The 11764-nt window shown below is 46.7% G+C and overlaps 1 protein-coding gene across 1 annotated transcript in view; it reads left to right on the plus strand.

The window, feature by feature from the left end:
* Window positions 1–8401: 8401 nt before the first annotated feature.
* MSANTD4 (Myb/SANT DNA binding domain containing 4 with coiled-coils) overlaps window positions 8402–11764 on the plus strand; it is a 24934-nt gene continuing 21571 nt past the window's right edge. The window contains exon 1 of the mRNA XM_075061698.1: window positions 8402–8520. The gene's annotated coding sequence lies outside the window, so the exon portion shown is untranslated. The remainder of the gene's footprint in view (window positions 8521–11764) is intronic.

The following is an 11764-nucleotide window of genomic DNA, read 5'->3' on the forward strand; positions in this document are numbered from 1 at the left end:
GATAATAAGTTCTTGAAACCGTGTTACTCCATTTTCTCCTTAAACCTCCCAAAGACATTCGCTTGAGTTTCCTCATTAAAGAGATGAAACTGGTTGAGATAATCTCTTTCTCTAAAACAAGCGTATGGAGTATTCTCAAGATGGTTCCAAGTCTTCCTACGTTTTTAGGGCGTACTCTACCTTGTGATTTCTGCCAACTTGTGTGGGCTGATTTTTGGTTGAATATTCCCTTAATTGCCACCATATAAAAAATTAAAATAATTCAGACCTGGTACTTCTAATTTGACATGCATGGAATTTAACTGTTTTACTTACTATAAGCAGACTTGAGAACTAACTAAATCTCTAAAACTTAAGTATTGTAATTTGAAATGCCCTTCAAATTTTGTGGACTTCCCCTTTACCTAGGATGGCACCCAGACAAGCCACATTTGATGTTGGACAAAATCTTAGACCCCTGATTACAAAATATGAGGAAAAAAAATGCCTAAACTGGCTGGCTCTAAGGACGCTAATATTGATGCAAGGATGTTATTACATCTAACACTCAGCACTAAAAAGTGGAATTTTAATATAACATCTCAGTTATTTTCATTGAAGCATGTTCCAATTACTTTCAAAGTACTTTAAAGCTGTTGTATAAGAATCTAATTTTTTTCACTGAATTTCAGAAAAATGAAAAAAGAGTTTGAAGAGCTGAAGGAATATTAAAGATGGACGTTCGTTACTGGAGTCAGTTGAAGTGGAAGCCTAGATGTCTTCAGTACTGTCTTTATGCATTAGCCTGGGTCCATTCCACACTTTTGTTTGATCACTGCTTATTATTTAAAGTAGTGTAATAATGATGACTTGCTGAGATTCCCTTTATGCCATTGCAAATGATCTGGCCTTTCTCTAACTTGAAAGACATCAAATTAAATAAATGACTTGATTAAATTTGTTTATATTTTGCCTATTAGATAGACACTTAATTGACTCAAAGTATCAAACTTGCAATAAAATTAAAACAACACCGTGTCTTTGAGATAAAGCTAGGAACTTTTCTAGTTTGGTGAGTGAATGTAGTTTTCGCAATTGGTTAACTAACTAGTACACGTGGCACCCTTTGTGCACGCAATATTTAACGAGGAGTATGTTGAGGATATTGTCTAATGACAGCAGATATTTTCATGAACTAACTTAGTGTGAACATTTGCCTTAACAATATTCTCTTTTCGTGACAAGGGAAACAGTTCTTAATAAAGCAATTAACACTAAAGGCCTGCATATCTATCACGGACATTGTAAAGTGCTGTTCCCTTGCTCTATGTTGTAGTGTTTTTACAATCTTTAAGGTGTTGTGTATATGTAACTTCTCAAATAGATACCGCACCTGTACTTTAAAATATATGAGACTCATATTCTCATATGATAATGGTGTACCTCTAAGACATTTATATAAGAAGATAGTTCTATTCCAAAAGACCACTTTTATAGTAAGAGCATAACAGTTCATATTGCTGATTTCTAGTTTGTAGGCATAATCAGATGAATAAGCCTTTGCGTAGCGTAGCTCGGCGTGGTAACATTTTGTATGCGTACACACGCTATCTCTTCTTCACTATTTGCTATAGCACAAAATTGTCGCTGGACCTACTCGGAAACGTTTTGAAGTGAACCTTTTTCTTTCAGGCTGATACAAGCTAATTGCCTTTAGCTAGCTCTTGACGAATAAAGTGACTGTCATTGAACAGGCCAGGACCTGGAACTCTAAGCGGATCAACTTTAAATTTGGAGTGTATGTGTCTTGGTCTGGATGTCCTCAGAAGTTATTTATAATATTTGTACAAAACCTGTTGGTTCTTGGGACAACCTCTTCTTGCTATTTCACAATAAAGCTGCTGGGCTTTTATACCTGTCATAAAAGATAAAAGTTTTGCATGTCAATCTTACTCTTTAGCTATAGCCGATATTCTTTGCGCTTATTCTATATTGTCACTGTTGGTTCATGTTCTCAAAAACTTTATTCATTTCTTGTGTTCCCTTTTAAGTCTCTTGTGTTAGATGCTATCCTCGCTCTCTTGCTAATATATATATTTCCATAAGCTTTCTACCATTACATCGAGCCTTGCTCTTTAGAATAGATAATCGCTCATCCTGGCAAGTCAAATTGGTAGGCATCGCTGTCACGTAAGTATATAAGTTACCTGATTTTGTGGTTGTAGTCAGATAATTAGGCTGTCGCTATACTGACATCCCGTACTGAGAGAACACATTCTAAGTTTTCCACACAACCTAATCTTGCTTGCAAAGTTATATATTGCTAGTTGCTCTGGAATTGGGGCCTAATTTTTCGCACATCTTCTTTCTTAGCTTGGCAGAACAGAAAATTTAAACCTCATTACACCAAATAATACACTATGGGTATGTCTCAACGAACTCGTATGGGAGTTATTCTGATTTTAGCTATAAACCGTTTTGGTGAAGGCAAATGGCTATTAGAGATGTCCAGCTTTCTGTGCCACGCGTTGCTGGGTTCAGACTTACAGACTATTAATATCGATTGCGTGTCCGTCCATGGTCCGCAGTGGCTGGCGTGTTCGCAAATGTTCTGGCGTCTCTCGCCACCTCAGGTAGTCAGCGTAGCTATCCCCATAGTTGGCTCCTTGCTTAGGTCTCCAGGGGACCGCCCTTGGGAAGGTTACTGTTCGGTGAGTGCAGAGCCAGTGGAGATGCACTGTGATTCGGAGGCAAACATATTCATTGTCTGTTGTCGAGGGGTGGTTCTGGGTAAGGCTCAGCCTCCTTTCGTGAAAGCAGCAGACAGCCATCTTTCACGGCTTTTTATTCCTGGGTGAGTGGGAAACGCCAATAGACAGCAGCATGGACCCATAGCTGCAGATCAATACCGCAAAATAAGTGGGATGTGTGGGTAATAGTAAACACGCACTCCGTCAGTGTTCTCTTCATGCAGATTTTATCAGCTGCAAAGACTTTTGGACCTCTAGCAAAAGCCATTGGGTCAGAGGGAGGAATGGCGGCAGGCAATACTTGGTCAGCACGGCGACCGAATAGTGCATGAGGACAATGGATACACAGAATTATCTCCAAACGGCCGCGGCTCAACCACTGGATTGCTTTGGGTTTACCTGCTGGGGTAATGTGGCATCGCTTCTAGCCATGTTTGAACGTCTGATGTCTGGGGCATGGGAACAACAAGCACAGACTGTGGGACCAGCTGATTGTGTATTGCTGGGAGTGTCGGTTCATTGTTTCCCAGTTGGCTGCAAGAACTTTCGTGTGGCACTCTGCTAAGGGCACTTTCATGAACATATAATGTGACTCTCCACTAGGTTCCCAGCCACTTGAAGCCATATCCAGATGAGAGCAGCCTCACAGTGGAGAAGGGGGCGAAACAGTGGATCGCAATGGCCTCTGGAAGCTTTGCAACAACCAGGACAGCATAATGGGTCAGTCAGGAATCAGATAGTTGGAGGGATGGGCAGAATTAGTTGCTGGGGGCTGCTGTGATCGCGATAGCCAAAGCAATCATTAGCTTTGCTGGCTACAAAAGGTATTGACTCAGGGAATTACCCCTGCACGCAAAGTAATCCACGCGTTATGACCTGCCACATTGTCCCAATACCTGGGAGGCGGCGGCTATAGATGCTGACCCATATCCTATTTCTTGGCACCGGAAAGCACCCAGGGCACCAGTTACATAAACCGCAAGGGTATTTTTCAATGGTGCTGCAAACACTGGTGGATCACAAGGGATGTTTCATCCCAACATCCATGTGGTGGCCAGGAAGGGTTCACACACTCGCATTCTTCAGAAGGCAAGGTCGCTCGCTGTTTAAGAGACTGGCGCAGGGCAAGGAATTACTTCCCAGACCAGAAAAATAGACACGTTGGGGATGTTTGAAATGCCTATTAATTATCTGTGTGACCCAGTATCCCTTACCCTGATGCCATGGCTCATTGAGAGCCATACACAGGCAGCCTGAGAAGCAATGGGACTCGCAGATATGTTATACGAAAACTAAAGGCTGAGCAAGTGCAGGATATTCTAGGTGGTAGGGTAGAATGTGCATTTTGGCCGTTTTAAAGGGCGCTGGTGCACATTACTGACTTGCTCAGACCTCGAGCCAAAACCAAGTTTGTCCCTTTGTGCCTGGGCTTGTGCTCGATGCTCACACAATCTCTGTGGAGTAAGGTTGCCTTTTATGGCAGCGGTGGAGCGCTGAGGGCAAATCAACCCTGGCCGCTGGGTTACGCACAGCAGGACCCCAGGGCGATTAGAAGGCCACCAGAAGCGCAGCATAGCAGCATCAGAAGATGAGCTTTGGAGAGAGGCATATTCATCACAGGCCGAGATAAAAAAACTTGGTACGTGTAGTGGACTGCTCGTGTTATTGTGTCTTCGCTTCATGAACCCTCTCTCCTCCTATTAGATTCAACTCTCATTTCTCTGTAAGCAACCCACTTCCCCCCTTCGTGGATTTGACAGCTGTATCTTAGAGGTTAATAAGTTATGGCGCTATTGTTTAAAAATCTTGATATTTTTTATTAAACTAATTATTAATAAAAGAGGCAGGAGCAAACTGACAATGGATATCCTAGGTGTGAATTGTACGGAAGGCAGGGATAAATGTGGGGGCAATGGAAAAAGGTACCAAATAAACACAATTATTCAAACTGTAATGACAGACTCTATAGGACTGGAATTTGTCGTTGGGCAGTCACTGAGAATGGACTTTGGTGGGCAGTGCACTCAAGCCGTGTCCCCCATGGTTCTTACCCATGTCTGGTGCGGACGATATGAATGTGGTGTTGGGGTGGTTAACAGGGGGCAACACAATTGGAATTTGCATTGCGGGCACTCTCGGTGGTGACCCCGCTGCTCTCTTGAAGATCAGAGATGGAGGACATTCAGTATCACGCAGCAGCTCCGCGTTGTGCATCCGCCACCGCTGTATCTTAGTCCTTTGGCCGCCACCTCTATCTCGAATCCTCTCCTCCTCTTTTCCACAGTCACTGGCATCTATTCTTGATAACTATCGCTAACACATCCTATGCCCAGTGCATTCGAGTGGTAGCTCATATTCACTGACGGCGGAGATTACTCTATAATTCTCTCGAGATACATTTTCTCCATTCCTCTTCCGTTCTGTGTACATCTTTCCTTTTTCCTGTTCCGTGTTATCTGAGATAGCACTCGGGATGGAGTAGGAGGAGGCCTTGAAAATCATTCCCGTTCTGCATGAGGGAGGGCAAAAGCTGAAAAAGGTAGAAGTATTTAATATAATTCAGATACACTGGTACAAGAAGCAAACTATACCCACCAACCACATTCAATGGTCACCCACCAGTTTCAGTGATTGGCCAACAATGTCATGTTGTCATAGTTGTATTTATTTATTAGCACTTCCAGTTCTTCCTGCTTATTACCCATACTTCTCGCATTTGTATATAGGCATCTAAGATACTGGTTTGATCTTGCCTCCCAGTTTTGCCCTGACCCTTGTTTCTCTCTGCCATTATAGCCCACGTTCCCTCTTGTTTCTGACCCATCTCCCAGGTATTCATGTTCCCCACTTACCTGTGGGCTTTGCTCACCTGTCCCTGTCAAACCTAGTTTAAAGCCCTCCTCACTAGGGCTTACAAGAGAGAATGGCGATTGTCTTCTCTGAACTTAGTAGCCAAAGTAGTCCACCAGCCTCACTACTTAGATCCGCCCCATCTTGGTAGATATTTTCCAAACCCAATAATAATGGTTGAAGTAATTTTAAGACAACAGCCAAGGATCACTTATGAGAAAGCCAGCAGATTTTCCCAGGCTGGATTAATTTGAATTTTAGTCCCAGTATATCTTCTATATTTTCCAAGATGCTCAGTCCATTTGGACTCTTGCTGAAAAAAAGAGTATAACGAAGACATTAAATTTATAGCTTTTTAAATGCCTTTTGAAGATTCTGCAGCTTGTACTGGTGCTAGCTGGAGTAGATGGCCTCTGCAGTGTGTATTGGAGAGATCAGAGTTACACTTATCTCTGAGTAGAGCTTGTACTCCACCATGTCTTCCAGAGAAGTTTGCAGCTCCATCAAATGCACAAGCAGCCATCTCTTTGGGGTTCAATTTAGAAGCATTTAACCCTGCTCTCTGTCTGTTCAAATTCAGCCTCCAGGTTTTGAACCTCCAAGTTCCATGCCTGAGTGAATTTTTCATACTTCCCTTCACAAATGTTATGGAGGGTACAGCACACGGATATAGCAGCGAGGATGCTGACATCGGCCAGGTCCAGCTTCCGATACAGAGAGTGCCAGCAGCCCTTTAAACAGCCAAAAGCACACTTCACAGTCATTCTGCACTGGCTCAGCCTGTTGTTGAACTGCTCCTTGCTGCTGTCAAGGCTCCCTGTGTAGGGTTTCATGAGCCACAGCATTAAAGGGTAAGCAGGGTCTCCAAGGATCACAATGGACATTTCAACTTCCCTTACAGTGATCTTCTGGTCTGGGAAAAAAGTCCCGGCTTGAAGCTTCCTGAACAGGCCCATGTTCCAAAAGATGCATGCGTCATGCACCTTTCTGGGCCAGCCTGTGTTAATGTCAATGAAACACCCACAGTGATCCACAGGCGCCTGGAGAACCATAGAGAAATGCCCCTTCTGATTAATGTACTCGGAGACTAGGTGAGCTGGTGCCAGAATTGGAATATGCGTCCCATCTATCACCCCTGTGCAGTTAGGGAAACCATTTGTTCAAAGCCAGCCACAATATCATGCATGTTACCCAGAGTCACAGTTCTTCTGAGCAGGATGCGATTAATGGCCCTGCAAACTTGCATCAACAAGATTCCAACGGTCGACTTTCCCACTCCAAACTGGTTAGTGACCGATCAGTAGCTGTCTGAAGTTGCCAGCTTCCAGATTGCAATAGCCATCTGCTTCTCCATTGTCAGGGCAGCTCTCAATCTCGTGTCCTTGCACCGCAGGGTGCAGGTGAGCTCATCACACAGTCCCATGAAAGTAGCTTTTCTCGTCCGAAAGTTTTGCAGCCACTGCTCTTCATCCCAGACTTGCATGATGATGTGATCCCACCACTCAGTGCTTGTTTCCCAAACCCAAAAGCGGTATTCCACAGTGGTGCGCACGTTGGTGAATGCCACAGCCAATCTTGTGTCGTATGTGTTACTCGAGTCGATATCATCACTGGACTCCTCACTGTCAGTTTGGATCTTAAAGAGCAACTTGACTGCCAAATGTGACGTGCTGGCAAGACCCATCAGCATATTCCTCAGCAGTTCGGGCTCCATTCCTGCAGACCGAAAGGGAAGACAGAGCGCGCAGCAAAAAAAACATTGAAAGATGGTGCCAAATGTGGACAGAAGCACAGGGATTGCTGGGATGCAAACCAATGCATCAAGGGGCATTGGGACAGGATCCAGAATGACCCACCCCTGCTTCCCCCTTCCCACAGGCCACAGCGCCAGAATGGAAAGAGGTGCTCTGTGGGATAGCTGCCCATAATGCACTCTTCCCAATGTTGCTGCAAGTGATGCAATTTGGCCACACCAGTGTGCTGTCAGCTGTCAGCATGTACAGACTGCAGTGCTTTCCCTACTGAGCTTTCCGAAGGCTGGCTTAACTCAAAGCGCTCTACATCTGCAAGTGTAGGCATGCCCTCAGTAGGTTATAGCAGACAAAAAGGCATTGGAGTGACTAGGCACTGGGATGAATGTGCCTTTAGGAACCCAGCTCTGGGAAGCCCATGCTGAGAGGGGGAAAAAAACCTCACTGTCCCCGCCCCCCTTATGTTTTTTGCAAACACTGGAGTCTCAGTCCACCGGGGTAACTGTTACCTGCTTGGTCCCTGCCTGTGCCAGGGTTTTGTCCTCTATCCCTCTCAGGCAGCTGGCCCTAACTCTCGCTCCTCCCCCCCATCTCCCTGATTTTGCCCTTCAGCCCCTATCCTAACCGTGCCTCCAGCTGTTTGACCCCTCTCTGACCAGTCAAATTCTGCCCCCTGATCAGACCCTGGCCATCTCATCCTCTGATTTGCCCTTTTTTACCCCCTGCAAAAAGCAGTCACAGAATCCTATGCCAAGTAAGGGCAGAGCGAAGGGCAGTTGCTTCACTAGATATTACTGGACATGCTCAGTACACCCTAAGTAGCCAGTGCCTAGGGAGCAGTCTCTGGTACTTGTGCTTGAGGGGGCTGGAGGGGCGCGCATCCCCTGCCCGCCCTGTTCCGGGATTGGCGCGCGCCCCCCGCTTGCTCTGCGCTCCAGCCCGCGGGGAGGGGGCCGCGCGCCGCTGGCCCGGTGTTGGGGGAGCGCGCGCCGCTGCTCTCACCCCCACGCGAGGGCGCCCCCGGGAGCGTCGCTCGCCAGGCGCGAGGAGATTCCGGCGGGGGGAAGGGGCCGGAGGCGGGGCCTAGCCTCCCCCAACGGGCGGTTCACCCGCCGCCGCGGGTTCTCCAATGGGAGACCAGCAGCTGTTAAAGGGCCGGTGAGCCGACCGACGGGGAGTGCTGGGCGCCGGTGAGTAGTTCGCGCTGCTCCCGGGGGACTCCGGGGTCGGGCTGGGGAGGCGGGAGGCTCAGCTCCCTGACGTGGGGGCCGCAGGGCCCTTAACGGCCTTTGCCTCTTTGTAGCTCGCCCCCGCCTCCTGGGCAGGTCCCGCGTGGGGGTGAGAGGGGTCCAGCCCCCTCGCCCCCCAGCTCCTCTGGTGGGGCCGAGGGGTCCATTACGCTCATAGCTTCTGCTCCTCCCCACCCTCTCTTGCGGGTGGGAAACCCACAGCCCCCTACGGAGCTCGGGGACCGGGGCTCCTCTCTGGAGGTGCCTCCAGCGCCTGGCGCACTTCAAACAGGACTGGCCTGGGCCCCCCTGGAGACAGACTGGCCCAGTGCCTGGGTCTCCCTTCCCATCTGGGCCATAATCCTGCCTGCGCTGCTGGAAGGAGAAATTCTCTCCTTCCCTTCCGGATGTGGAGCAGTCACAGTCCGTTTCTCCTACAGTATTGGCTGCAACCCGGCGCACGGTGGATTCTAGTCAGTGAATCCATCTCGTGGGAACTAGGCCCCTTGGCCGTGTCCTCAGCGCTGCTCGTGCTGCTTTGCTCGTTCTTCATTAGCTTGTTCTTCCTGCCAATTTGCGATTGTTCTCTCCATTAGTTGTCTCATGCCAAAATTAAACTCCTTGGAGCAGGGATTGCATTTCCTTTACATATGTCCACAATGAGGGTTGCAGCCTGACTGTGATCCTCTCTGAGCAGGGCCTCTAGCTGTTACTATAAAACAATTTGTTCTAAAAGCTTTGTTGCGGTCTCTCGCAACTTTATCATGAGGCTTAGGATATTTGATTTTTCCCCTTAAAATCCTAGCTTCATGTTATTACTCCAGAATCTCTGCTTTTATTTAAAAAAAAATTAAGTTGCTGCTACTCATAGTTGTAGAGATTGAAAATCATGAACTCTAAAATGTCAAAAGATTTCAAAAGGCAAAGGGATAGAACTCCAAGTGCATTATTTTTTAAATCTCATTTTTAAGCCAACATGATTTTGGGGGGCCTAACTCATGATTTTTGAATGCTTGGTATTGGGGAATGCTGTGTAACAGTGGGAGTTGTAGCTCTCATACACATGTATAATATGGTGCTAGGCACCACATAAGCACATAGACACAAAATACAGATCTTTCTGCTGTGAAATGCTTTGAATTTCTTTTCTTTTCATGCACTCTTGTCTCACATCATTCTTTCACATTTGTCTACTGCGGCCATCACAAATCCTTTATCATTTCTCTAATCTATCCCAGCAGCTTTCTTTTGAATGGGCTTCCCTTCTTCCCAAATTGGTACATTCAGCAAGTGTCATTGCCTTACTTTAGAGTCCTCCTTCAAAACCACTGATGACCTCTGAGGTGTTGAACTTATTTACAGTTACTTCCAATCATATGCACATCCTGCCACAGCCAACCCACTTTTTCCATGAAAGCAAAATTCTTACATGTACAATACCAGTCAGCAGTTTTTGTAAAATACATTTTGAAATATGGTGGCTATGTTTTCTCTACATCCAGCTAGACTATGGACATTTTCTGGTGCGCCGCCATTTTTGTCTTTTAAATACTTTATGCAGATAGTTTTGTGTGCTTAATAAAGTGCTTTTCTGTAGGGCAACAAGCATCACAACAACTAGGGGAAAAGGTTACACGTACTTACCAGTTGGAAGAGAGGGAGATGCAACCGGCAGCTGCTATTTTTTAAATGGCTTCTTTAGGCATGCAGCTGTTTGGCTCTGCCAAATATAAAGGTCTAACCCCAGAAAGGCATGCTGGGGGAAAAATCTTTATAAAAAGGAAAACCCTGTCCAGGAAACCCTGTCTAGCTGCATCTTTATGTACCATTTATCCTTGATCCAGCAAAGCACTTAAGTACATGATTAACTTCAGATACAGTAGTTTTTTGACTTCAGCAAGACTACTCGTGCTTAATTGCTTTGCTAGATCAGAGACAGAGGGCTCAGCAGTTTGCAAGAGCTAGCCTTTAATAAATTGCAACTCGGGAATATCATAATTCTTATATGGAATTCTCTTATGGTTTATAGTGTGGTCTGTTTAGGGGGCTTTGTGCTGAGTCTAGTGGCCTGATAGGCAAAGCTGAAAGCTTCCTGATGGGACTCTAGCCTGCCATTCTTTCATCCCTAATCCCTATAGGTAAGGCTGTGTGTCTGTCACAGAGGTCACGGATACCATAACCTCTGTGACTTTTGCAGTGGCTAGTTTGGCTGGCTTCGCCTCTAGCTGCTGCTGGGGAAGTCTTGGGCCACCTTCCCTGCCTCCCCCCTCCCCCCAGCAGCAACAGTAGTAGTTTGGGTGTGGGAGGGGGCTTGGGGCAGGGGCTTGGGGTGCATGGCAGCACATACCTGGGGGGGCTCCCCAGAAGTGGCTGGCATGTCCTTGCAGCTCCTAGGCCGAGGGGCCAGGGGGCTCTGCCTGCAGGCACTACCCCTGCAGCTCCCACTGGTTGCAGTTCCCAGTCAATGGGAGTTGCAGAGCTGGCACTTGTGGCGGGGAGAAGCGCATGGAGCCCCCGGCCTTCCCTTTCCCTAGGATCTGCAGGGACATGCTGGCAGCTTCCAGGGAGACACACAGAGCCGGTTAGGGAGCCTGCCAGCCGTGCCAACCCTTCTCCCTGCCCGCAGCACCTGCAGCACCCCCTGGGCTGCCCTCCCAGAGCACCCCTGGCCCACCCTCCCAGAGCATCCCCCGGCGCAAGTTTTAGTTAGGGGTATATAGTACAAGTCATGGACAGGTCACCAGCCATGATCTTTTGTTTACTGCCCATGACCCAACCATGACTTTTACTAAAAGTACCCGTGACTAAAATGTAGTCTTACCTATAAGATCTCTTAGCAAGGAGGCAATGTTAACTCAGAGAGAACAGAGGTTTAAAATGTTATACCAATAAAAACTAGGAGGATCTTAAAGGGGACAAGACATTTGTCACATTTATTGTAAATACCATAATAAAATAAAAGATAACAGCAAACAATGTTGTTGATTACTTACACACAGCAAACAATGTTGTTTGGTTACTTATTCCTATGATATTATATGTAGCAACTGGATAGCGTAGTGGTTAAGAGCGCCACCCTTTGATACGGGAGACCGCCCTTTGATACGGGAGACTGGGGTTCAAATCCCGGTGGGTACCCAACTTTCCAGTAGGGGTCCTTGGGCAAAAGACCCCCTTAACGCTTCACCTGCCTACCTCAAGTATG

This window comes from Chelonoidis abingdonii, chromosome 1 (genome assembly GCF_003597395.2).
Source record: "Chelonoidis abingdonii isolate Lonesome George chromosome 1, CheloAbing_2.0, whole genome shotgun sequence".
In the NCBI taxonomy this organism is placed as follows: Eukaryota; Metazoa; Chordata; order Testudines; family Testudinidae; genus Chelonoidis; species Chelonoidis abingdonii.